Source organism: Lissotriton helveticus, chromosome 3_1 (genome assembly GCF_964261635.1).
Source record: "Lissotriton helveticus chromosome 3_1, aLisHel1.1, whole genome shotgun sequence".
Classification (NCBI taxonomy): Eukaryota; Metazoa; Chordata; class Amphibia; order Caudata; family Salamandridae; genus Lissotriton; species Lissotriton helveticus.
The window spans coordinates 1,336,669,725-1,336,696,754 of record NC_136061.1 but is presented as its reverse complement, the minus strand read 5'-3'; the positions used below and the strand labels follow the sequence as shown (position 1 = coordinate 1,336,696,754).

Below are 27,030 nucleotides of genomic sequence, written 5' to 3'. Positions count from 1 at the left end.
ACATAAATGGAAAAAGACTTAGAACAACTGAGACCACTACTAAATCATACATTCACTTGAAGGTGTGCTGTAGATTCAGGGGGGTTTCAAATTGACGTTTTTGATTTGGTGTTAGAACTGTAGGAAGTGGTATTGGCCAGATTTAGTGCTGGTCGAGTCCTGTGCAACAATGTTTGTTGGTGCCCCGCAATGACTCCCTCTGCCACGGATTCCCTCACTACCACCTGTTAACAGTGCCCCTCAAGTCTCCATAACCACATTCTTGCTCAGATGCATTTAATTTGATTTAAAAGCGCCACAGATACCAGTGTATTGTGTCAGAGCACTTTATATCACACACATTACACAGAGACAGTCAATCATATGTGTGTAAATCACTGTATAGCAAATGTTACGTAAGATAAAGGACTACAATGTGTTGGAGTCACATGACAATCATACTAGTAGGCAGTATAGTGTAATAGTGATTTGTCTGGAGAAACACAACCTCTGAATTTAGAACATAACACCATTATTGGGAGTTCTCTTTAATAACCAGAATTGATTTCTATCTAAAAGAACCCTTTTTGAAACATTAGGATAATCGAAGACTGGGGAAAAAACCATAATGCTCTAATTTATATCTTACAGTTTGCATGCAGCTCTAAGATGACAGTTAATAGCTCATTGTTCTATATTAGGATTTTGACTTATACATTGCAAGTAACAGAAGGATATCACTGACAAAATCAGTAACTCAGTGACCTATTTACATTACGTGCACTTTGTGATCTGCATAGTACATGTCCTTTGCAGCAGGCACATCACCCCTCTGCGCTACCTTTTCATGAGTCAAAACTTCCACTTGACAAAACTCCATCTCTCTCTAGGAACAAAAGTAATCACTGGAGCTATCCTGACATTTTTAGTGTTGCCGAAAATTGGTGATGGCCAGGAAGGAGGCACAAGTGCTTTTAAAAACATAATATACTTGCAAACATGGCGCCCTCACCCGAAGTCAGTGCTCTGTGTGATCTCACCGGTCACACCACCTTAGAGCAGGCCCTTCTCAAGGGTCCTGTGACCTCAGTGACAGAGTCACCATTGCTCTAAGGTTTGCTGCTTCGTAGGCCTGCCATCAAGATTGGAGGTGAACTTTAGTATGGGTTGTAGTGGACAGGCCTTCAAGGTTAACCCACACTTACAACCGCTAAGGTCCACCTGCTGGTGCTAGGACACCGGGGCTTCTAAGGTCTTGTGGGGCCTTCTAAGGTCTAGCATGGGAATGCGCTCCCTCAAGAGAGCGGTCTGGGGAACTGGTCATGAGGCTGATCCTTGTTCCCCAGTACCAAATTTGTCAGCTCTGACGATAGTGCCACATCCTACTGAGAGAAACTCACAATGCCTTCAACTACAACCCAATTGTGCCTTGCTATAAACACAGGGATGCTAGTCACTTCAAAATACGCACTAGACAAGAGTAATATGCTGGCTCAAAAAAAATAACATCCTGGAAAAAGCAAACACTCCAGGGAAGGCAAGATTATGTAACACATGTGAAATGTAGGAAGGAACAATATGGTTACCTTAACGCTTTTGCACTTATTATTCAGAATTCAGTGAGTGCTTTTGCCTGAAAGGTTAAGGACATTACTACAGGAACAAGAAGGGACCTGTTTAAATGTCCATTACTTATATTCTTACAAAACATAAGCAGTATGGTTTAAAAAGACCAAATTCTTGAACACAGACCCGCGGTACACATTTTATTTTCCAATCCACCCATCAATCAGGTATTGCAGTACATCCAGGAATGGTGCACTTCCCCACCCGGGGAAAACAATGTTGTTCAAAGAAAGACGAGAAAACAAAAGTAGTGCTTCACTGGCAAACTCTGTAAAGTGGAGCTAATGTCTTTTGGTTGTGAATAAAATCAATCTGGCCGCTTTGCGACGCACTCTTGCTTTATTTCGTTATTTTTCCCATTTTAAACCATTTATTTCTCTCCATCCCGAGGCTGTACTATGGAAAAGAAAAATGTCCAAAAAAGAAATGTCCAGCAAAAGTGTTTTTCTTTTTTGGATACATTTCGAGGAACAAATAAACGGAAGAGGGAGTAATGGCTACAAGGCCCAAGGAAGGGCATCACACACTTGGACCTTGCAGCTTGATCCAATGCTTCGAGGCCAAGGGAAGGGGGTGGCCCTCCCCTAGGCCTCAAAGCACTAAGGGGGCCTTTTCCAAAACACTTCCCTATTTACATTTAAATGCATATTTACATAAAACAAATCTTTGCTATGGGTGATGTAAAGGTTAAAAATAGCCAGTTGCTCCCTCTATCCCTCACCCACCTCTCATTACCTGTGTCCAGCTGGTCCTGGAAACAAAGGGGCCTTCTGTCATCTAGCAACAGAATGTAGAAAGGGCGCCTAGAATGGCAGGTACTTAACAGAGGGGCTGCCCCAACCCTGACTTTGCCGGCCCCATTCGGTTTGTTCCTTCGCCCCACCCCTGCACCCCCAGGAATGCCACAACACCCTGAAAAACATGGTCAAGACATATCACATTTGTAATGCGGTTGTATGGAGCAGGGGGCCCTAGAGGAGCAAGTGGGCTAGCAGTGGCCTTTCACAGTGAAGCGGGCACCCTGTTTTTTAGCTGAGCACGAGGCCCTGGCAGCCGCCCACACTGCCGATGCCTAGCGCCGACCATGTTTGGAGGTTTATCTTTGCTACTGTTCCAAGTGAGCGTTTAAACATCTGACTGACGTACAGAGGAATGCTGTGGACGGTGGCACGAGAGATGTGAGAGGCAGGGCCTGGGTGCAATGTGGTCAGCGCTTGGACTATTGGACCACCTCCCCTGTTCGCGATACTGGCCGATTTATGGCTGCTGGCTTCCCCACCACTACCTCAAGCCGACCTTAACAGGGGGGCTAGCGGGGTCAGCAGATACCAGGGCTTCGTTACAGAAGCGGTCTAACCAGGTTCGGGTGCAGCTTGTGGAACGGACTATCTCCTTCACCTCTTTCGAGGCCCCAATGAGCTCAGCATAGCTCACACCTGAGCCCCACATCGCATAAACATATGTGGTCTACAAGTCATCTGATTTGACAAGCTCGTCTGCCCGCACCTGAGAGGAGGATACTAAGATGTTAGCAACACGTTTGTGCCTCTCTACTGTTTTAAGAGAGGTGGGGTGACGCAGCTAGGAACAGACGGTATGATAACCTGGTAGAATACTCATTGCAGCTCAGAGAAAGCAAGGGACCTCCCAACACCAGATTTACTGGGCTTGCCCCTCCCCCGGAGCACAGGAGGAAGGCGGCACAGACTGCAGTTTACTGTGAAACAACTGGCTTTGTGATCTGCAAAAACCAACGAGAGGTGGGCCCTCTGGATGCTCATTTGGAACAACCTGTGATCAGTGATCAAAGACCACAACATGTGATCAGGAAAACCCTGGGGCCCAGTAGTGACCCAAAAGAGGAAAAGGAGGATGCTAAGCAGCCAAGCCAGACATCAGTACCTACACTTATCCCAGTAACTTCACAGCAATTAGCAATAGCTCCATCCTTGGACGCAGCCAGACCCCTTTTGGAGGTCAACAAGGGGCTGCTCCAGCAAAGGATCACAGCTAAGTTTACCTTTTTGAAAGATGAAGGGGGAGCCGTATTTTCAAGTAATACAAACATTAAAGGGCTTCCTTTACCACTAAGCGCCACAGTTCTGGTTCAAAACCCACAAAGAGGACCAATCACCTCCCAGCACACAGAGGACACCTCACTAAGCAATTCCCTTGCAAACCTAAAGAATCCTACAGGACTCCTGGTATTCAGTACAACCCAGACAATCTGGGCATAGCGTTTACATGTGGGGCCAGCCTGAAAGGTAAAATCAGCCCCACAGGCTTAGACCTTCAGAACATTCTGAGATGTATCAGGAAGTAGCAAGGAAAAATGACACTCCTCGGAAAGCTGAGACATCTTGGCCAGGGGGAAGACCTGCTCCAGCTAATAAAGCAGCTAGAAGAGCAAGAACCCAAACCCCAAACACCTAGGTCTGACTCGCCGTCAGAATAGGAATGCGCCCCCACAATAATTGCTCAAACATGACTGCAAAAACTCCCTCAATAGCACCACTTCCCCAGAATACAGCTGACAATCTGGCTGGAATCGGCAATGAGGACACACTACCAGCTGAGCACTAGACCTCCTATCTCTACTTGAAGGAATGGGAAAGGATGCTTGCCTCATACGACTACAAAGCATCAACAATCTCTTGCCTGAACACAAAGGGAAATAAGAACCCACAAGGGGCTCTACGGTCAACCATGATAAGAACCTTGCAGAGCATGGCAGAGGCACTTCATTTTCAGGCAGATCAAATGGACATACAAATCAGCCTCATGAACACCCTTGCAATAGACGTGTCTGGCATAGATGAGAAAATTGCAAATCTAAATAATTTAATAAAGAGAGCTCAGGCTGACACACAGGGAATAGGACAGAGGTACAGATACTCCCCTGTCCTAGACAAGTTGTCAACCCTTCCAGCAACAATGTCTAATCTATTGGTGGGTCTTAAGGATATGATTAAAGATAGGCCTCAAATGAGGGCAGAACCCCAGAACCCTGAAGTAGGCCACTCCATGGCTCCATCTGTAGCAGAGTCAAGAAGGTCAAAGTGCACCTACCCCTCCAGCTGAACAAAGAAGGCTTGGTGGTTGCTAGACCCAACTCTGAAGGGATACCTTTAATATCTGCAGACTCACCCTTACCTGACAGGAACTAAGCATGGAAAGACCACTAATACAGAAGAGAAAAGGGAAGAGAAAGGGTCACAACAAAAAACTCTTACAGCCCAGTTGGCTGACAACCTATCCTATCTTTAACACAAGACCCAGAACACACGATTTCCCCCCGCCCCCCCAGACACCCCACTCCGGGACGCCGACCCCCACGTGAAGCTGACCATGTCAAACAGGGGGACAGGCCAGCAACAATGAGTACCTGCAAGCAAACAAGCCTTGAGAACGGAACGCATAACAGAATGGAAGGAGACCTGAAGACTGATCCACTACCCAATCTAGCCCCAAATGCAACAAATCGCGAACACCCTCAAGACACAGTCAATTGGTGCCAGCAAACCGACCAGCACTCAGGACAGTGGCACCATAAGACCATCCCACCATATATAAGGTCTGGTCCCTGCAATAGGAAAGGAGACTCAATTACCTATACTTTCAATTTGCCTAGACAATACAATTACCTGGACCGAAATATTCACAACACAAGTACAAAATGCCACCATTACCAGAGGGGAGATTCAAGTGCAACAAACTAGAGGGCAACAAGGCCTACAAAATTAGGAGGCTCTCGCAAAAATGGCCCTGTACATTATTTTACCCTGAAAACACCTCTAGGGGCCCATTAGACATTCTAAATAAATGTAATATCCTCAAGCTCATTTAAACCCTGGATGGTTGGGGAGGCCACCTCACATGATAGACTATCAATAAAATGTATTGACCCAGGACCAGGTCAGCAAAACGAATCAGCTAAAGTAGTCTGGAGCTCCTTTGAGATGGCTGAGAAGATCCTGAATGCAGTCGACGCATTTCAAGGTTGAGGGATTACAATAACACCATGCAAGGGAAAAAGATACCTCCATGTCCTGGAGCTACAAATAAATGCAGATTCAACACTGACCCAACCGAGAATTGTTTACTCAGTCTTGAGGAACACACAATGCAAAACACCTGGGCACCAAACTGAATGGGCGGACTGGCCTTGTAGTGGGTCTGTTATAGGGCAAGACGTGGTCACAGAATGGGGTTGGCTGTCGGGCACCCTGAACACAACAAGACTTCTACAATGACAAGATACTGCTCTTACTACCGGCTCTGAAAAAACACTTGGGATCTGCTCTTGGAATACCAATGGCCTGGCCAATAAGCTTGAAGATGTAGACATTAACCAATGTCTTTGCTCTTTTTAAGTAATTCTCCTCCAAGAAACCTGAGCTCAGGTCCCAATTCACCTGGATGGTTTTATACATTTTTACACACCAGCAGTCAAAGCTCAAACATACAACCGCATCAAGGGAGGATTGGCAATGTGCATTTCAGCCACAAGTGAGATTCAAAGCCTACAGCAGAATTTGACGGGGCTTGCTTCCAAATTGTGAAAATGGACATTAATACAACAAACTACCTGTTTAAGGAAATTATACTGGTGAACATCTACATCCAACCCAATGCTAGAACCAGGTCTAGGCTAACAGAAAAGCTGACTGAGATGATCATGATACAGGCTAACAGGGCTTATGGGCTTGAAGAGAACCTGGAAAGCAATCACTAGCCATGGGAAAAAAACCTTATACTTGAAACAGACGTTCCCACTAAGGAACAAGGAACCCCAGGGTATACAATTAACCATAAGGGTACAAAATGCTTGGTTGCCTCCCTACCAGTACTGACTCAAACAGACAAGCAATTGGCAATTAATGTGAATACAACCGGTAAAAACCCACTGTCCAGTTGGGAAATGTTTACAACGGCATTAACAGATCAGACCGCAAAACCAGTTAAGAATATTTCAACACACAGGCAATAGCAAGATATCAAGTCCATCACCCTGGATAGGAAGGGGTGCCACCCTATGACCAGGATGCTTAAAAGGGAGATCAACCACCTCTGGTGGGCCCTCAAAAGGTCACCAGCAGACTGGGTCACTCTGAAGAAACTCAGGGCCTCAAGGGAAAAAAATTAAAAAAGGTAAAATGGCATCTGCAAAGGGAAATGCAGGATTTGTCTGCGCACAACTGCTGTACGACAAAAGGGAAAACAATTCTGCCACTTTCTGGCAAGCTGTAAACGGGATAGGCAGGCCCCGTACCAGGAGTGGCTGCTTCCAATATTTCTAAAACCACCTTGTACCATTTCCTGACAAATCACTAAAATCAAGGGACCTTGATGGAGCAACGCTATCCCAAACCAAAGGATCGCAGCCCAATAAGTCCACTGAAAATCTCTCAAACTGAGAGGGCCCCAGCCCCGAATTGGAGCACATTCACTCCTTGCTCCGTACAGAGGCAAATTGTAAAGGGACGCAGGGAAGGTGCGCCTGGACCAAATGATATCCCACCATAAATATTTAAGGAGGATCCTCCTGTTTGGGCAGCACAACTTGCCCTGGACTTCCATGCAGTTAATCAGCTCTACAATATTCCTTCCTCGTTCAGAGGTTCAATTCTCACCGCAAAATACAAGGACGATCGTGGAAACTACAGTTTAATAGCCCTAATAGACAAAGACGCAAAGTATTATGCTGGCGTTCTACTGGAGGAACTCCAACACTGGGCAGAGGAACACTCTATTATTCCTTTAAATCAAACTGGAATTACTAAACAATATGGGACTACAGTCAACATCATGACACTCTTGATGCTGTTTGACTCCACATAAACAAATAAACACCACATCTACCTGGGACTTATTAACTTTAAATCAGCTTTCAAAGCGGTGGTAGACTCTGGAAGAAACTGGCACATTTTAACACCCCAAATGGTCTGCTAAAGGCTATGGAAACCCTCCACTCAGTCACCTGGGTCAGGATCAAGTTAGGGGACGACTTAGACCTATCAAGGAAAATCACAACCACGCGAGGATTAAAACAGGGATGTGTCTTGGTCCCTACATTGTTTAACCTGTTTCTCTCACTCCTCACCCCCACACTAAATGAAGTGATCTCATACTCGCCCAAACTAGGGGGCCTCCACTTATCGAACCTGATGTATCATTTGACTTAGTCCTGGCAAATAAAAATAAGGTTGGTCTACAGCGCCTGCTTAATGAAACCCTTGCTTACTCTGAAAGAAACGGATTGACCATCAATAAAGAAAAAAATAAAATAATAACAGCACAAGGAAAAATGGTTAAAGAGGCACACCTAGCGCCTGGAGGAAGAAAGAATCATAGCACTTAAAAGCTTTAAGTACCCCAGAGTTCATTTCAATGACAAGGGAAGTGTCAGTGACCAACTGGAAGAAATTAGGAAGAAGGGCGTTCTACTGGAGGAACTCCAACACTGGGCAGAGGAACACTCTATTATTCCTTTAAATCAAACTGGAATTACTAAACAATATGGGACTACAGTCAACATCATGACACTCTTGATGCTGTTTGACTCCACATAAACAAATAAACACCACATCTACCTGGGACTTATTAGCTTTAAATCAGCTTTCAAAGCGGTGGTAGACTCTGGAAGAAAATGGCAAATTTTAACACCCCAAATGGTCTGCTAAAGGCTAAGGAAACCCTCCACTCAGTCACCTGGGTCAGGATCAAGTTAGGGGACGACTTAGACCTATCAAGGAAAATCACAACCACGCGAGGATTAAAACAGGGATGTGTCTTGGTCCCTACATTGTTTAACCTGTTTCTCTCACTCCTCACCCCCACACTAAATGAAGTGATCTCATACTCGCCCAAACTAGGGGGCCTCCACTTATCGAACCTGATGTATCATTTGACTTAGTCCTGGCAAATAAAAATAAGGTTGGTCTACAGCGCCTGCTTAATGAAACCCTTGCTTACTCTGAAAGAAACGGATTGACCATCAATAAAGAAAAAAATAAAATAATAACAGCACAAGGAAAAATGGTTAAAGAGGCACACCTAGCGCCTGGAGGAAGAAAGAATCATAGCACTTAAAAGCTTTAAGTACCCCAGAGTTCATTTCAATGACAAGGGAAGTGTCAGTGACCAACTGGAAGAAATTAGGAAGAAGGGCAATGCGTTGTCTTATGGTCTGAGGTCACTTTATAATAAGCTAAATGGGCCCATGCTTACACCCATTCTACAGGTTGCACAAGACAAGATCCTTCCCACCCTGACATATGGGAGTGAGGTGCTCAGAGGCAAGGACATCACCATGCTGGATAGAATAATTCTTAAAATATTCAGGTCACTTTTTCACCTATGTCTGAACACATCACCTGCAAATAAAGCTAATATTTGGTATCTCTAAACAGTCACAAGTTTAGGATGGCTCCAGAAGGTACCCTGGGCAACCATATCTGGCAAGAACTGCAACTTTGGCCCTGTATGTGCCTGTCTAAACCAGGCTTTGAACTCACTCGGCCTAACAAATGCTTGGGACTTACACCTTGACCATTGAGAATTCAAAAGACTAACCAAATCCAGGGCACAGCTCCCATCAATGCTTGAGGATAAAGACAAACTCTCTAAATGCTGTCATGGATTGATGACGCTCCAAAATCATACCAGGTCTAAACCACAGGGCTACCTAGGGTAAACATATGGTAATCGGGTAAAAGTGCAATTCCTGAAGTACAGGCTAGGCGTTTTGCTGCTACTAAAGCATATCCCTCCTTTGAAAAGAAGGCCAGGGCAAGTTGCATGTCAGTTACGTATGCAAGAACCGGGAAACATCATCCACCTCCTGTACCGGTGCCCCGCCGCTATGGAAGACTGCTGTGAAGTCTTGAGTGGGAAGTGGGGAAAATGGGGTATGAGGTCATGCAGGGGGGCAACGCTGGCCAGCTTTGACCCTATGGGCATTAGCCTGAACTGTGCTATGATTACATTTCTTCAGAGATTTGAAAAGAGCACTGCGAGGAGGGCATTAAAAAAATTGGTGAACCAGGAACCACTCATGAAGCCACCACAAGCACAGTAATCCACTGAAACTTTGCTAAACTGCCTGTCACTATGCCCTAACTATTAGCACAACCCTTGAAGAAGGTAATTATCGCACTTTGTACCTTACCATCTAGATTCCTGTGACTATTTTATTAGGTTATCTGTTATCAACAAGAGAGGGAGGGATAATGTAAAGAATACACTCTTGGTCCCCCAATAAGTAGTTTGAACAGCAAAGAGTGTGATTACTATAACCTCAAAAGAAGGAGCATGGGACTAGATATATAAATCTGTTTGAATTTATATAGAAGGCCCTCAGTCACCAACCTGGTTGGTGACATACTTTGTCATTGGGCCCCACCGGGAGAGGCTGAGTGCCTCCCCGGTGTGCTACAACGCCGGAGTTACTGCGGAGCTGGTTTTTTGTGTGTTGTGACAAGTGAAAGCGTGACAGTGTGATTTACTTAAAAATGTCTAGATTGTGTCACAATTTTTTTTTATTAGGTGGCCAATCAGACATATTAAAAACAAGGTGTTGGAAGGGAGTCAAATAAATTGTTCGGCTGCTTCCTTTTAGGTGGGGTCAACATGTTTCTGCCATTGTGGTGTAAATTACCTGGCATTCGTCAGGACCATAAAGATTGAATCTCGGCGGTATGGGCGCGCTAAGGCCCACCCTAGCCTGAGGGTGTGAAAGTGAAAAATACGTGTAAAAAGTGCAAGTTGAAGAAAAATAATTGTGGGTGGTTAACCTCTAGATTAGAGGAACCTGTTGCTCCTGTAAAGAAGAAAGACAGTAACAAACATAAAAAGAAAAGACAAAACAAACAATTAAATAAAAGTGCTTTTTGTGCTCGGGCTGAGATCATCAGCTGATGATTAACCTGTACTCGTTATCTTATGCGTGATGGCAAAGCTGGAATGGTCCAGCTAGCTAGTGCGCATGATTTGGGGGAAACAGTTTCCATAGAGTATAAAAACACCTGCACGCCAGCTAGGGCATTTAGTGGTAAATGTTGTGTAGGGTGGACGATCAAAAGGCCACAAAAACAGCCAGTGAGCTATAGTGGCGTGACACCAACCTCACAAACACATGCACATAATCAGAAAAATATACATAATTAAAAATCTCACTTGTAGTACGAGAGATCCTCACACCATGGGTCTCGGGAGAGGGGTGATGGCGAAAATGGCACCCCCTGCAAGGGGAAAACAAGGAGGGATCTCACAGTGAGTATTGAGCTAAGCTAGTAGCGTGTTTTTTTTAGCTGAGGTGCCGAGGAAGAAACTCACGCCCGCGTCGCCAGGCCCCCGCTCGATACCTGCGTTGATCCCTCTGAAACCGGACCCCGTGGATACGAGGTCCAGTGGTGCTGCGGTATTTAAAGCCCGTAGAATTCAGGCAAATTGGCGCATCTTCGTGGAAGTGGGGGGCACAGCCACACGCGTCGTGACGTATGGGTGCGCCTCGACCACCAATCACGCGGCGTGGCAGGCACTAGACCGCTGTCGCACACACTCGGAAAGAAAGTAGAAAAAACTTTGTATAAAAAACTTATCAATGAGGGAGACAGGGAGAGGACAGAGACTGATCACTAACCTCTCGGACAAAGTCCTAACCCATGATGAAACCCAAGTCCTGGAAAAAGGCCTTGGCTTTGTTCCAACAGCTAGACCAGACAAATTCAAGTTACATTGTAAGCTATCTGACTTTTTCAGACAATTTAAATTAAAAGCTTTCTTTGAAGGAAAAGAAGACACTACCTCTGAAACTCACAAAGGTGATACCGTCCTAAGATTAAAATCTGGGTTCATACCACCACCCTACACAGTGCCTGCGGAGATAATAGCCTTTGAACAAGCGGTTTTCCATGACATGGAAGTCTACCAAGAACCCACCACTTTCAAAAACGTCAGTGCCCTGGAATACCAAGCCCTTCAAGACCTCCAAAATAACAAAGATATCACTCTTAAACCAGCTGATAAAGGGGGTGGTATAGTCATCCAGAATACTAAGGATTATGACAAAATGTGTCTCAACCTCCTGGATGATAGGAAGAACTACACCCTACTCAGTAAAGACCCATCACCTGAGCTCAATACACGTATCGGCAACCTAGTCAAGGAAGGTGAAGAGAATGGACAAATCTCCAGATATGAAGCAGAATTCTTGACCACAGGGGATAGTGTGATGCCATACTTTTACACACTACCAAAAACTCACAAGAACAAAATACCCCCACCAGGAATTGGTTCATTGCTGAAACCACTGTCACATTTTTTTGACCATTTTTTGAAACCTATCATCCAAGGAACCCCTACGTATCTGAAGGATACTAAGAGTTTACTACAACTCTTTCAGGACCCAACCTTTGAAGAAGGGTCTATCATACTAGTAACCCTTGACATTGAAAGTCTATACACGAGCATCCCCCAGGATGACACCATCAGGGTCCTGGGGGCTGCTCTTGACTCCACCAATTGGGAATACCAGACACCAAAGCAATTCTTCTTGAAATGTGCCACCCTGGCCCTTAAAGAAAACTTTTTTGAATACAAAGGAAATTTGTTTCTCCAATGTACAGGCACTTCAATGGGCAGTACTTTTGCCCCAAGCGTGGCTGGGCTCTACGTCCATAATTTTGAAGCCAAACATATTCTACCCACGAACAGCCGATTTGCCTCCTCCATAGGCTTATGGAGGAGGTATATAGATGACGTCCTCCTGATTTGGAAGGGCGGAGAATCTCTTCTCGAAGACTTTCTGGTATGGATAAACACCTTAGATGTGAATTTAAAATTCACTCATTCCAGTAGTCAACATGAAGTGGTCTTCTTGGATGTGGTAATCACAGTTAAAGACACGACCCTGACCACCAGAACACACTATAAACCTACTGACAAAAACAATCTCCTTGAATTTTCAAGTTTCCATCCACAGCCACTCAGGAAAAATCTACCGTCTGGCCAATACCTTAGAATCAGGAGAAGTTGCAGTAACCTCAAAGATTTCCGTGAACAAGCCTCTGATCTAACATCCAGACTCCAAGCGAGAGGCTACCCTGCTAATATTCTGGACAAAGGTTACAAAAGGGCTCGCAATCGACCCCGTGAAGTTCTGCTAGAAGACAATGTGAGGGAACCCCAGGATACCCCTCTCACTTGTGTAACCACATGTAGCAGCTTATCCAATGCTATGAAGAAATCCATCAATAAAAACTGGAGGATAGTCACAAGCAATAACAAGAATTGGAAGAATCCCCTGTTCTCTTTTAAAAAAGGACGGAGCCTAAAAGACTCGTTAGTACACACACGTCCGAGGGAGAACTTACCGATGGCAGTGAGATCAGTCACAGACACTTGGGGTCTCCCAAGAGTAACAGGCCATTTCCCTTGCTCAAACTGTAGTGTGTGCCATCTAACAACACTGACCAAACATCTGAATCTGGAACCTGGGATTATATGGACGCAACATGTTCTCACAAACTGTAACTCTATGAATGTAGTCTATCTAATCACATGCCCGTGCCAACTGAGGTACGTAGGAATGACTACAAGCAAAATAAAACAGAGAGTATGTGAACATAAAAGTGACATCAGGTGCTGCAAAGTTACCACCAAGATGAGCGAACACTTCCTCCAGAAGAACCACACTACTAACGACCTCAAATGGACCATCATTGAGAAAGTGTCTACTGGTAAAAACATCCTCCAAACATTGTTCGAAAAAAGAACAAAGATGGGTCTACCGTCTGGGGACTCATAAACATGGTCTAAAGGACGACTGTCCTTGGGCCACAGTATTAAGACACTAGTACGGAAAGGGCTTAACCTTAACTTTCCCCTTCGCTGGCGCCCCACTAGGTAAGACAACAGTATCTTGATACAAACATACCATGGCCCTATCCATACTGGTCCCCTAACCCAACTCTCACACCAGTGCCCAAACCGACTGATCTCCCATATTGGGCGAATTCTTCATCAAGCCAGCCACACGCCCTTGAACCAGTAATTGATTGTCGTCCTCACATGTTATGATTTATCTAGTCTTGGGATCTAGATTCCAGCGAAGGAGAACTATTCTACCTTTACAATAGAGGCGTCGAGCTATGCCTAAATAGAAATTTAAGATCATTCATCTTACTGATAACCTTTAGCGTTAACTCCAGGTCAGTAATTCAATATTCAGTCTTTGTCCTCTCCCTGCCTCCCTCATTGATAAGTTTTTTCTACATAGTTTTTTCTATTTTCTTTAAGTCTGTGTGAGACAGTGGGCTAGTGCCTGCACGTCACTAGCACTTTCCCTAACGTGTCCCGTGATTGGCGGGCGAGGTGCGCCCATATGTCACGACGTGCGTGGCTGCGCTCCCCGCTTCCACGAAGACACGCATGTCTGCCTGAATTCTACCAGCTTTAAATACCGCAGCACCACTAGACCTCGTATCCACGGGGTCCGGTTTCAGAGGGATCAACACAGGTACTGAGCGGGTGCCTGGCGACGCGGGTGTGGGTATCTTCCTCGGCACCTCAGCTAAGTAAACCACACTTCTAGCTTAGCTCAATACTCACCGTGAGATCCCTCCTTGTTTTCCCCTAGCAGGGTGTGCCATTTTCGCCATTACCCCCATCCCGAGACTCATGGTGTGAGGATCTCTTACACTACAAGTGAGATTTTTAATTATGTATACTTTTCTGATTATGTGCATGTGTTTGTGAGGTTGGTGTCACGCCACTATGGCTCACTGGCCACATTTGTGGCCTTTTGATCGTCCACCCTACACAACATTTACCGCTAAACGCCCTAGCTGGCGTGCAGGTGTTTTTATACTCTATGGAAACTGTTTCCCCCAAATCATGCACACTAGCTAGCTGGACCCTTCCAGCTTTGCCATCACTCATAAGATAACAAGTACAGGTTAATCGCCAGCTGATGATCTCAGCCTGAGCACAAAAAGCACTTTTATTGAGAGCATGGTATACCTGTAACAAACTTACTGCGCAAGATAGTAATTAATTGTTTGTCTTGTCTTTTCTTTTTATGTTTGTTACTGTCTTTCTTCTTTACAGTTGCAACAGGTTCCTCTAATCTAGAGGTTATCCACCCACAAATGTTTTTTTTCAACTTGCACTTTTTAAACGTATTTTTCCCTTTCACACCCTCAGGTAAGGGTGGGCCTTAGCGCGCCCATACCGCCGAGGTTCAATCTTTATGGTCCTGATGAATGCCAGGTAATTTACACCACAATGGCAGCAACATGTTGACCCCACCTAAAAGGAAGCAGCCAAACAATTTATTTGACTCCCTTCCGACACCTTGTTTTTAATATGTCTGATTGGCCACCTAATAAAAAAAAATTGTGACACAATCTAGACATTTTTAAGTAAATCACACTGTCACGCTTTCACTTGTCACAACACACAAAAAAACAGCTCTGCAGTAACTCTGGCGTTGAAGCACACCGGGGAGGAACTCTGCCTCTCCCGGTGGGGCCCAATGATGAAGCATCTCACCAACCAGGTTGGTGAGTGAGGGCCTTCTATATAAATCCAAACAGATTTATATATCGATTCCCATGCTCCTTCCTTTGAGGTTATAGTAATCACACTCTTTTGTTGTTCAAACTATTTTATTGGGTTACCCATGGCTTGTAAATCTGCAGTGACTAATAATTGTTTTACCTCTAGAAAAATGAATTTTATGTAATGACACCTGCATTTTAACTCCTCGCAGCCTATTATTGCCTGCATTGGTACGGATCCTATTTTTTTAATTTTTTAATTTTTTATAAATAAAGTAGCACAAATAGTTTTAGCATGGGTCAACTTACTTCACTGCTATAAAATGGATCGAGTTATGTGTTTAACAGATGTTTTATCATGCAATACATTGCAAAGGTTTTTATTAATCATGCACTAAAGATTTACTTACTTACTTAGTTTATTTGGAGGGTCTCAGACATTTTTTCCTTGAGCAGGCTAAAAGGATGAAAGTATTTGGTTGTTGGGTAAATTCAGCCTTGGGCTTCCCCCTCCCCTCAGCCGCCAACCCCACCCAAGGTGAGAATTTACAGATGTCACTTGGTTCTCTGGAATGTGCTTGCCTGAAGGATAACAGTAGGGCTCCACAGTGCCAGAGCAATCCAAGTGAAATTGCGTATGCAAGGTGCTCTGTAAATCGGGATGGTGGGTCAAAGAAACTTATGTCCCACTTGGCAAGGACAAATAACTCTCCAAAGCACCTGGTAATCCATGTAAGAGTTATTGGCCCTCTTTATAAATATTTAGGGCCTTCTGAGCAATACTGCTTTGGTGGATTTACACATGGCCCTGAGCCATGGCAAGGCAGCCTTCCTGCATCTTTTCTGGAAGGAAATTGTTTAGGAAGGCATTGGGGGACCAGGAAGAAGAACTCGCTAGTTGTGCCAGGGCAGGACATATTCCACGAGCAGCTCATGTAAGAGGAGCCATTTTAGGAAAAAAGATGAATTAATTCACTTTGGTATTTAAAATGGAAAAAAACAGGAGTCAAGCTCTGCCAATACCATAAATAAAAACTCAGATCTATTCCTGGCAACTCGTTGATGGTCGGAAATCAGACGAGTTCCTGACTAGGATTGGTGGCCAGGAATAGTTCAGCTCAGATCCCAAAGTTGGGAACAATGTACTACAAGTGAGATTATGAGAGATAGTAAAATAGTTACCACAATCCAGCATGGAAAGCCCTGGAACGAGGCTATTGAGTGTGGGCCCTAGAAGGCTAGATCCATGCCTGATTTTGAGGAAAAAACAATAATGGGTCTTAGCTCCAATCAGTAGGGCTGAGCCCTTATAACAAAACCAACCAACAATGCCAATACTGATCATCAATTAGTTATTATTTATTGGCAAACCAAAGTAATGAATCAAAGATAGCCTGAAACACTCGTTAGATTCTCACATTTATTTTGAAACTATTTTCTCTTTTTCTCATTTGAAGAGACTTTTTTCTTTTCTTAGGACAAACTTTTACATAAATATAACATCTAAAGTAGCTTTCTATCTACAAACATCAAACTCTCACTTTGTCATTGACTTTACACATTCAGACATCTGCATTCAAACTCATTAATAACCCATACTGAAATACAACCATACAACACTAACCCTTCCTGGTTAATCTACCCTAGTTAATGCTTTTACAAACCAGAGGGAAATACCAAACAACGGCGCACATCCTACATCAGTCTTTCTAGTGCACTAAAGTACAAAACTTACAAAAAGATTCACAAAGTGAAAAGATATTTAGAGTGCAACTAAAAGCTAAATTATTACAGCAGGTTTGTTTGGCAAACAACGCAAGGTCGACGCGTTTCGAACCCTCTTCCTTTTGAGAGTTCTCTTCAGGACCAAAATGGCTGAAAAAACAAACAGAGATAGCATCTCTTACTATTTAGTCCAACACAACCAACACTGTGCTTGAAAAGACATTACATCAACACCCCCCCGAGTGAGCAACGGCTTACCTTTACTTATTGTAGAATGGCCTAATGGTAATGTCCTGAGGCGCAAATAGTCTGTGAAAAAGTGTAAAAAAAGAATAAATAAAAATGTCAAGCAGTGTCCAAAACAAAAATAAAACACTTTAGCTATCGTAAGTCAAATGTCATAATAAACTTACAAGCAAAATGGTGTCCGAATCTTATAGCTGCCCAGTGCGAAATCTATTTCTTTTAGCACGCAGGAGATGCGGGGAAAAGAACACGACATCAAATCTCTAATCACTTTTGTATCCTTAACGGGTGTCATATCTAAGTGGGAAATGTGTACCTAATTGACGTTCTGACAAGGAGGCGTTCCGTACTTCTTTTCGGCTGGGTTCGTTGTAATAATTCTGTTGAAAATAGAACTACGTGTGAGTATAGAGCCAGACTCTACTGGCAGAACATGTCTTCCCAAATTGTTCAAATGTACCTTCATGACAAGGTATAGATGTTCACTTTTTTCCCCAAAAATTGATTGTCTGATTTTAAGGTGATCCCAAGGGAAGACAGGGACCATAATGCGCTTGAATTGGAGTCCGTAGCGGAAGTCCTATTTACCACAGGAAAAAGTGGGGGCAGCTGTTTCAATCGCCCCACTTGGTATAACGCTGCATGCCGCAAGGCTAAATCAGACTTGCTGATTTCAATTAAGGCGGGTACAGACAGGTTTGAGATTCAGGTCAGAAGGAGGGATTACAAGCGCTTGGTCACCCACGCAAAGAGTGAATGGGAACAGGAGAAGTGGGAAAATCTCGCAACCTCATTAGTTGCCAGGCATTCTCGCAAATTCTGGAGCATTGTTAATACAGGGTCCGAGGAGCCAGTTTCGGCTATCGAACCTAATATTTCAGCAGAGGTCTGGCAGGACCATTTCCAGTCACTTTATATGGTTGATGATGGGGCTCTAAGTCAAGCACAACCGACCATTAGCGGCTCATTGAAAGGGGAACCCTTTACAGAGATGGAGGTCCGAGCCGCCATTGCAGGGCTGACATCAGGCAAACGCCTGGACTAGACGGTTTGCCTGGCGACTTATTTAAGCAGGAGCCTGACGTATGGGCCCCCTACTTGGTGTTGATATTCAATGCTGTCCTAAGGGGTATGGAGGTACCAAGTACTTGGCTGGGCGCAGAGATTTTGCCGATATTTAAGAAGGGGTCACCTCTGCTCCTAGCCAACTACAGGCCTATCAGCCTCATAGACGTACCCCAGAAAATATTTGTAGGCTGATACTTGACCGTATCCAAAGTTGGATAGAGGAATTTGGAATTTTGAGCCCCTACCAGGCAGGATTTAGAAAGGGGGTCTCAACCATGGACCAGATTTTCCGTTTAAATCTTCCGTTTGGAAGACAGCGGTAATCGAGGGCGGCAGTTTGTACACAGTATTTGTGGACTTACGGGCCGCCTTCGATTTAGTTCCCAGAGTTAGATTATGAACTGTGTTGGCGGAGTTGGGCATTCCAGCCGATATCCTCTCGATCTTAATAAGATTGCATCAGGGGAATTTTGCACATGTCAGGTGCGGTAGGAACGGGGCACTTTCTGGTAGATTCCCCATTGACAGGGGGGTGAGACAGGGTTGTGTGCTTGCACCAACCCTGTTCTGCCTCTTTGTCAACGGGGTAATCGCCCATTTGACTAGGATAGGTGACATCAATGCTCCAAAGCTCAACGGCAGCAGGGTGCCCGCTATTATGTTTGCGGACGACACCCTGCTGCTGTCTAAATCCCCTATGGGAAAACAACGGGTCTTGGATGGGTTCTCGATTTTCTGCGCGGATCAGGGGCTTGAGATCAATGCTCTTAAATCTAAATACATGATTCTCAACCCCCCTCCTCCTCATCACGCCCCAATCCCACTATAGCCACTCAGAGACTTGAGAGGGTATTCAGTATTGAATACCTCGGGGTGACTATTAACCAAAATATGACCTGGGACACGCACCGGACCAAGGCGAACATGAAACTAGTACAGTTAATGGGTGGCATTTGCAGGATGGTAAGCAGGTCAACCTATAAACCCCTTGGTCCTGTGCTTCAAATTTATAAAATGCAGGCAAGGGGGCAGTCACCTACGGGGGGGGGAAACTCTGGGGCCACATACCAGCCCAAAACCTGCTGTCCACTGAAAACAAATTTATTAGGCAGTTGCGAGCTCTACCCCCAAGTACCCCGCTTCTCCCGATGAGGCTAGATCTGGGTCTAAGACAAATTACAGAGGAGTTGGGACTGAAACCAATTAGTTTCTGGCGTCGAATCTGGAGCACGCCTGAACTCATGAATTATAGGACTGAGCTCCGAGAGATTCTATCTTTACCAAACGCCACACACATTCCATGGTTGAGATACATTAAACAAACTTGTGAGAGCCTAGGAAGACCAGATTTATGGCTAGACCCGGGAAATGCATGTTTTAGGATTCCACGTAAACTCCTCTAAAGGGACTTCTACGAGCGAAACTTATTTGCATTAGTAGAGAGTACACGGGAGGGGTCCCTTACTAATTTGTTTATCAAATTTAAAGACTCATATTATCTTGAGCATGTCCTCGATGGCATTAGTCCCGTTTTGACCAGGAAATTGTTTCTGCAGTGGCGATATCGCACACTTCCCCTCAGGGCATTTACCAAACGCTGGGGTCAGCCCTCGCCCACAGAACAGTGCCCGGTATGCACACATCCCCAGGAAAATGATTTGCACATCATATTTTTTTGTAAAGCTTACCATAGATCTAGGAAGCACTGGCTTATCCAACTTTTAAAAAACCTAGGTTTTAGACATCACCTTCCGGCATGCAGAATTCTAAAGACGGAATTATCACCACTGATTGTGTTCGCGGTGGCAAAATTCCTAACAGCGATGTGGCATACCCGTACTCGTCACATAAAGTCAGTCACTGATTTGTGAATAATGAAATGTACTGTCGACTTTTAATCACAATGCACTCTAATTCTTTTAAAATGTTTATTGTAAGGTCATATAATTTCTGTTTTACTGGCTATTGATTGTAAGTTGATTTTAAACTGTATGTATATCTTTTATGATCTAAGTAGATCGAAATAAAGGTTGAAATGAAAGAATGATTGTCTCTTTGTGAGCACCGTCTTTCTGGTGGGAAAAAAGAAGATATCAATCAACCTTCCTGTCTCTGACACTAGACCTTTATCATTAAAAGGCAAAGTTTGTGAAGGAAGTTACCTCTTGTTTGCGATGTTTAGCTGTCAACCGCAACATCCTTGTTCGAACATGCCACGCTCCGTTCTGCTATGAGTTCCCCACTTCCAATACATCACCCGCCTACCTAACGTAGATGGTCTCCTGCCGACTGTATAGCGTCTCAATCCGTCATCCACTTTTTGCCCGTAAAGGCAGTGGCGTGTACCTGCCTCCATTAAAACTTACTCAGATGGTGCAACGTAACAACCCAGCGCCTCCTGGGAGTCGTGTACCTGGGATTTGTAGTTTATGTTCCTTTTGGAGGAACCCGTACTCAAATGGTCACGGGACATTTTGCGTCAGTGGGTGTTGCAACCTCTTTTTTCAGAGGATTCTGCGAACCGTGTCCGGGTTATTGGAACTTGTAGTTCAACTCAACAGTTCAAAAAACGAGTCACAAGGGGCCCGAGGGGCCTCTCCGTTTGGCAACACTAGTAATCACCCCAGAAGTCTAAAACAAAATCTGCCCTACGGGCAATTTCTAAGGATTCGACGTAACTGTCTTTTCAAAGATGAGTACTTTGTGCATGCAAATAATTTGGTAAGTAGGTTTCTTGACCGTGGGTACCCAAAAAGACTTTTGAAGAATGCAATGAAGAGGGCATGGTGGACACCACGCGAGTCACTTTTACAAAAGCAAGAACGATCACCCATGGATAGAATGGTATGTGTTACCACATTCTGCTCTAACTCCAACCAATTGAAGAAAGTAACGCGCGAAATTGGCATTTGATGAAGGATCTGGACCAAACTCTTTCAAATGCCCCGATTTTCGCTTTCAAGAAAGACAAAAGCATTGCTAATCATATTGTCCTTGCAGAGTTACCTAAGACATCAAAACCAACTCTGGGAGATTCTATGGGCCTAGCACCTGTAAGTGGACACCACAAATGTGGGTCCTGCTCCTGCTGCGAACAAACGATTGAAGGGTCTCTGTTCTCCCATGATGGCATTCGTTGGAAGCATCAAACATTTACCAATTGTAAATCTAAGTTTGTAGTCTATGGAATTGGATGCCAATGTCCAAAGCTGTATGTCGGAAAGACGAATCAGCAAATTCGTCAAAGAATCACACAACATAAATCCAGAATCAAGAGAAATGTGGAAACTTCACCTTTGGTCAACCTCTGGAAATTGAAGGGCCATACAGAGAGAGATCTTAAATGGACGGTCATTTCAAAAGTGGAAGTTGATCCAAGAGGTGAAAACCTCGATCAGAAATTAATTCAACGGGAGGCAATGTTGATTGTCAAATTCAATTCTGCGACTACCGGGTTGAATGAATTCTCAGAACTATATAAATTTTAAATTGGAAATGTGCTTACAGGGGTGCTGCCTTTCTTCTACTAGTTGGAGAGAAGCAATAATTTATTCATCACAATACGTCATAACCACCCAGCTCGAATAATCAGAATGACATTCCACCTTCGAGCGACAGTCATTGCTCAGAATAGGACACTGCTGTGTAGGAAAATCGAGAATGCACTTTGTGGCATTTGCAGAAGTGGCCACCCGTGACATGGTGGCAAAGTGTTACATTTGTTGCGAAATGGAGAGACCCCTTGGGGCCACTTGGGACCCGTTTTGTGGACTGTAGAGTTGAACTACAAGTTTCAATAACCCGGACACTGTTTGCAGAATCCTCTGAAAAAAGAAGTTGTATCACCCACTGACGCACAATGTCCTGTGACCATTTGAGTACGGGTTCCTCCAATAGGGACACAAACTCCAAATCTCAGGTACACGACTCCCAGCAGACGCTGGGTTGTTACGTTGCACCATCTGAGTACGTTTTAATGGAGGCAGGTACACGCCGCTGCCTTCGCAAGCAAAATGCAGATGACGGATTGAGACACTATACAGTCGGCAGGAGACCATCTACGTGAGGTAGGCGGGTGATGTATTGGAAGTGGGGAAGGCATAGCAGAATGGAGCATGGCATGTTCGAACAAGGATGTAGCGGTTGACAGCTAAACATCACAAACAAAAGCTAACTTCCTTCACAAACTTTGCCTTTTAATGATAAAGGTCTAGTGTCGGAGACAGCAAGGTTGATCTATATCTTCTTTTGTCCCAACCGAAAGACGGTGCTCACAGAGAGACAATCAATTTTGGGTAAAAGAAGTGAAAATCAATAGCTTGTCATTAAGTTACATTTAAATAATTTGGGAAGACATGTTCTGACAGTAGAGTCTGGCCCTATACTCACACGTAGTTCTATTTTCAACAGAATTATTACAGCAAACCCAGACAAAAAGAAGTATGGCACGCGTCCTTGTCGGAACGTCAATTAGGTACACATTTCCCACTTAGATATGACATCCGTTAGAGATACAAAAGTGGTTAGAGATTTTATGTTGTGTTTTTTTCCATGCAGCTCCTGCGTGCTAAAGGATATAGATTTCATACTGGACAGCTATAAGATTTGGACACCATATTGCTTGTAAGTTTATTATGACATTTGACTGGCGACAGCTACAGTGTTCTATTTTTGTTTGGGACACTGCTTGACATTCTAATTTATTCTTTTTTTACACTTTTTCACAGACTATTTGCGCCTAAGGACATTGAGAGCATTAGGCCATTCTACAATAAGTAAAGGTGAGACGTTGCTCACTCGGGGGCGTTGATGTAATGTCTTTTCAAGCACAGTGTTGGTTGTGTTCGACTAAATAGTAAGAGATGGTCTCTCCGTTTGTGTTTTCAGCCATTTTGATCCTGAAGAAAACCCTCAAAAGGAAGGGGGTTCGAAACACGTCGACCTTGCTTTGTTTGCCAAACAAACGTCTTGTAATAATTTAGCTTTTGGTGGCACTGTAAATATATTTTCACTTTGTGAATCATTTTGTAAATTTTGTATTTTAGTGCACTAGAAAGGCTGATATAGGATGCGCGATGTTGTTTGGTAGTTCCCTCTGGTTTGTAAAAACATTAAATAGGGTAGATTAACCTGGAAGGGTTAGTGTTGTATGGTTGTATTTCAGTATGGGTTATAAATGAGTTTGAATGCAGATGTTTGAATGTGTGAAGTCTATGACAAAGTGAGAGTTTGGTGTCTGTAGATAGAAAGCTACTTTAGATGTTGTATTTATGTAACAGTTTGTCCTAAGAAAAGAAAAAAGTCTCTTTAAATAAAAAAAGAGAAAAGCAGAAAAGAATTTCAAAATAAATTGGAGAATCTAACGAGTGTTTTAGGCTATCTTTGATTCATTACTTTGGTTTGCCAATAAATAATAACTAATTGATGATCAGTATTGGCATTGTTGGATGGTTTTGATTTTGAGGATAGCACATAAGAACATTGAATATTCAGTAACTCACAAAATAATTCAGTTACATAGTATGTGCTTATTCTCAAAATATGGCATTTTTCTAGCTGTTCTGGAACAAGGGTGAACACCCTTCATCAAGAGATGAAGACTGAAGCCAAAGTATAGTATCAAGGGTTTTCAGAAGATATGGTTGCATTTGGGATGGCCTAAGAAACCTCCTCTTAAGAAGAAGATGTGCGTAGTTGCAAAAAGAATATACAGACCCATCTCCAACTACTCGTGGATTAGCCTAGAAGATGCCATTTTTTTATACGAACGAGGAGTTAAGTAGGAAACTTGGAAATACACGAGAGGGGTGGCTTATGGCTTGCTTAAGAAAATGAGGAGTAGAAAAATCAGTCTTAGAACTGCACTGGAGTTGGCGTGTGTCAAGGTCCCAACACCATATGTAAGCATAACCAATGCGTTTTTTAACTTTTATGGTTTTTAGGGCAGTTCTTGATTTTAGCATTTCATGAACTTTGTCAAATTTGCCAGCTTACAGTTGTTTTCATCCATGCAGAGTTTTTCTGTAAATTGAGAAAATGTTGAATATAATCAAACCTAGCCAAAATGGAAACCGAATGTAGGTATTTTCTGTACAAGTCTGGGACATAAACCTCTGCAAAATTCAAATTTTTTAGAAAAATGTGGGAAAGTGTATTTTTTTTCAGAACTTTGAGGCATTGCTGAATTGTTCATTGAAATCTCAAAAGTGCTTTTGTTGCAGATGCAGTTCAGCATCGGCAAAAAACAATTTTTTCCTTTACCATTGGCAAAAACAATAGGCCTACATAGGCAAAGCTAACAGGCACAAAGTACGGTCTTTGGCAATTCTTTTTTAAGACGTTCGGTGGTTACTGGGTGTTACTTTTATCAAACTCACTTTTTTGGAACTTATTGACCTTGGAAGGAATGGGAGGCTGTTTTTTGCTACGGGTCTCAAACCAGTGACTAGAAGGTTACACTCAGATTTCTGGACAGAGGCATTAACCCACTGAGCTATCGGGCTGGATGATGGCACGGCCGCTCTAGTGATATAAAAGTAGATGCAGGAATTGGAAGATGCTCTCTATGCTCCACGTACTTGGATACGATGGTCAGGGAGCTTCGCAGCCCTCAACGTGACAGACAAGGATGGGAACAATGAAGAGTTAACCAACGGAAATCCCCGACACTCTGAACAAGAAGTCTCATTGAAAAGTATAAATAGCTCAGTTGGACCGTCTAACCCAGAACCTACTGACAAAGAAGTTCATGGTGTTAGTGCCTCCTCCCTCTTAGCCCAAACAGGAGACTCTGTGCCCCCTCACATTTCAGCTTTGACACCCATCAATGAATCTTCACTCTTCTAGGTTTTTGACTCGACTGGAACGAACTTTAGCCTCGTGAAAATGTATCTAATTTAGAACAGCCTTCACAAATTGACTTTTTAAAATAATTTTTACCTCTACTGGAGTTTGCGTCCTGGCGAAAGTGTACCGTGATGTCAGAGAAAGAAGGCATATGTTAATGAGATTTTGTGAAATTAAATGAAATGAAAGCTACACAGTAGTAGATAAAGTAAGAAAACTTGGAAAAGTAACAATGTGATACTGAACTTCTTTGCTAGTTAAAGATGAATTCAATGCCATGAAGACAGGGTAGGCACAAAGGTGTTACACGACAGTGGTTTGTCACTCATCCACATATCCGACTGTTAAAATGGACATGGCAGACTGCTCCCAAAGAGCTTGGGGCCAGATGTACATAGCATTTTTTCTGGTGCCAAAAGGCCCAATTCTCAGAATCGGACCATTTGCGATCAGATAAAAAACGTTTTTAAATGTACAAAATGCAAATGATTCTGTAACTTGATACGGAATTGCATTTTGCGTTTGCGATTCAGTACGGGAAAGAGGCGTTTACAGAGTCCTTTCCAAAGATCGAATCAGTACGGTATGTATTACTGTTTTAAGACCGAAGTCCAGTCGCAAAACAGTAATGTAATAGTAATGGTAACCCATTCGCAAAGGGGAAGGGGCCCCAAGGGGTACCTTCACCTTTGTAAATGTAAATAATAATTTTTCAGAAAAGGCTGTGGTCCCCAGGACAACAACCTACCCTTAAAAAAGTAATCTTCAATGTTTCATTTTTTTCTTTTTAAACGCATCCCGTTTTCCTTTAAGGAAAAAAGGCTGTATTTGTTGTTTTTTAAGATTGCTGTATTAAAAAGAAATCACAGACATGGTGGTCTGCTGACCTTAGCAGGTCACCATCCCTGTGATGGCTATGATTCCTAATGGGTCACAAACTGCATCCTACCTCATTGATGAGGTAGGTAGATTTGCAAACCAAAAGGAATCCCTAAATAAAACTCAATGAATTACATACATTAGGAATACTGATTTTCAAATTGCGATTCGTAGATTCCCTATATTAACTCCCCTCCACCTCCCCTCTACTCATCCCAAACCCCTGCCTACGGTTATATAAACAAATACAATTCTAGAACCTTCCTTCTTTTATCCCTCCAATATTCCTTTTCAATCCAAATTACATACCAACATGCCCACCGCTCAAATGAATTGCATATTTTCCAAAACTAATTCTCACTAATCCTGTTTGGGTTCCAGAGAAGCATGCTACTCACCAAAAAGCGCTTGAACACCTCATCAGGGTTATCAAGCACTATTTGAATGCAAACCTTTCCCCTTTTCTATCCTTCCACTATACTTATCAATCAAAATAACTGACTAACATATCCACCAATCAGATTACTTTAATATTTCACTATACTAATTTACAACTAATCCTTTATGGGTTCCAGAGTAGAGTGCTACTCGCCGAAAAAGTGCCTCAACACCTCATTAGGGGTAGCAAGCACTATATAAATGAAGTCCTTTTCCCTCTATTATCCCTCCACTATCCTTCCCAATCCAGATAACTGACTAGCTTATCCACCACTCAAATGACTTTCATATTTCATAGTACTAATTCACCACTAACCCTTTATGGGTTCCGGAGTATTGTGCTACTCACCGAAAAAGCGATTCGATGCCTCATCAGGGTTGTAAGCTATGTTTCCTCTAGGCTGCACTCCTGGGCGGCCGCGCACAGTTGATTTTTCACCGTGCAGGAAGCCTTAAGGAGCGCTCACAACAAATGCATCTCCTGCTTACAGGAGAAGAGTTCTCAGAGCTGCTAATGAAGGCCAAAAGAGGCCTTTCATATGTTTCCTAAGTCCTCCTGACTTTGTTTAAGGTGTGACTGCCAAGCCCCTCCACAATTCTTAGATTAACTGTTTTTTAAATAGTTAGCAGCCAATAAGATTTACACACTTTAAAGATGTGA

The 27,030-nt window shown here is 43.5% G+C and overlaps 1 protein-coding gene across 1 annotated transcript in view; it reads right to left on the bottom strand.

Moving 5' to 3' along the window:
* ETS1 (ETS proto-oncogene 1, transcription factor) overlaps positions 1-27,030 on the bottom strand; it is a 418,514-nt gene that overhangs the window by 359,283 nt on the left and 32,201 nt on the right. The gene's annotated exons all lie outside the window — the stretch shown is intronic.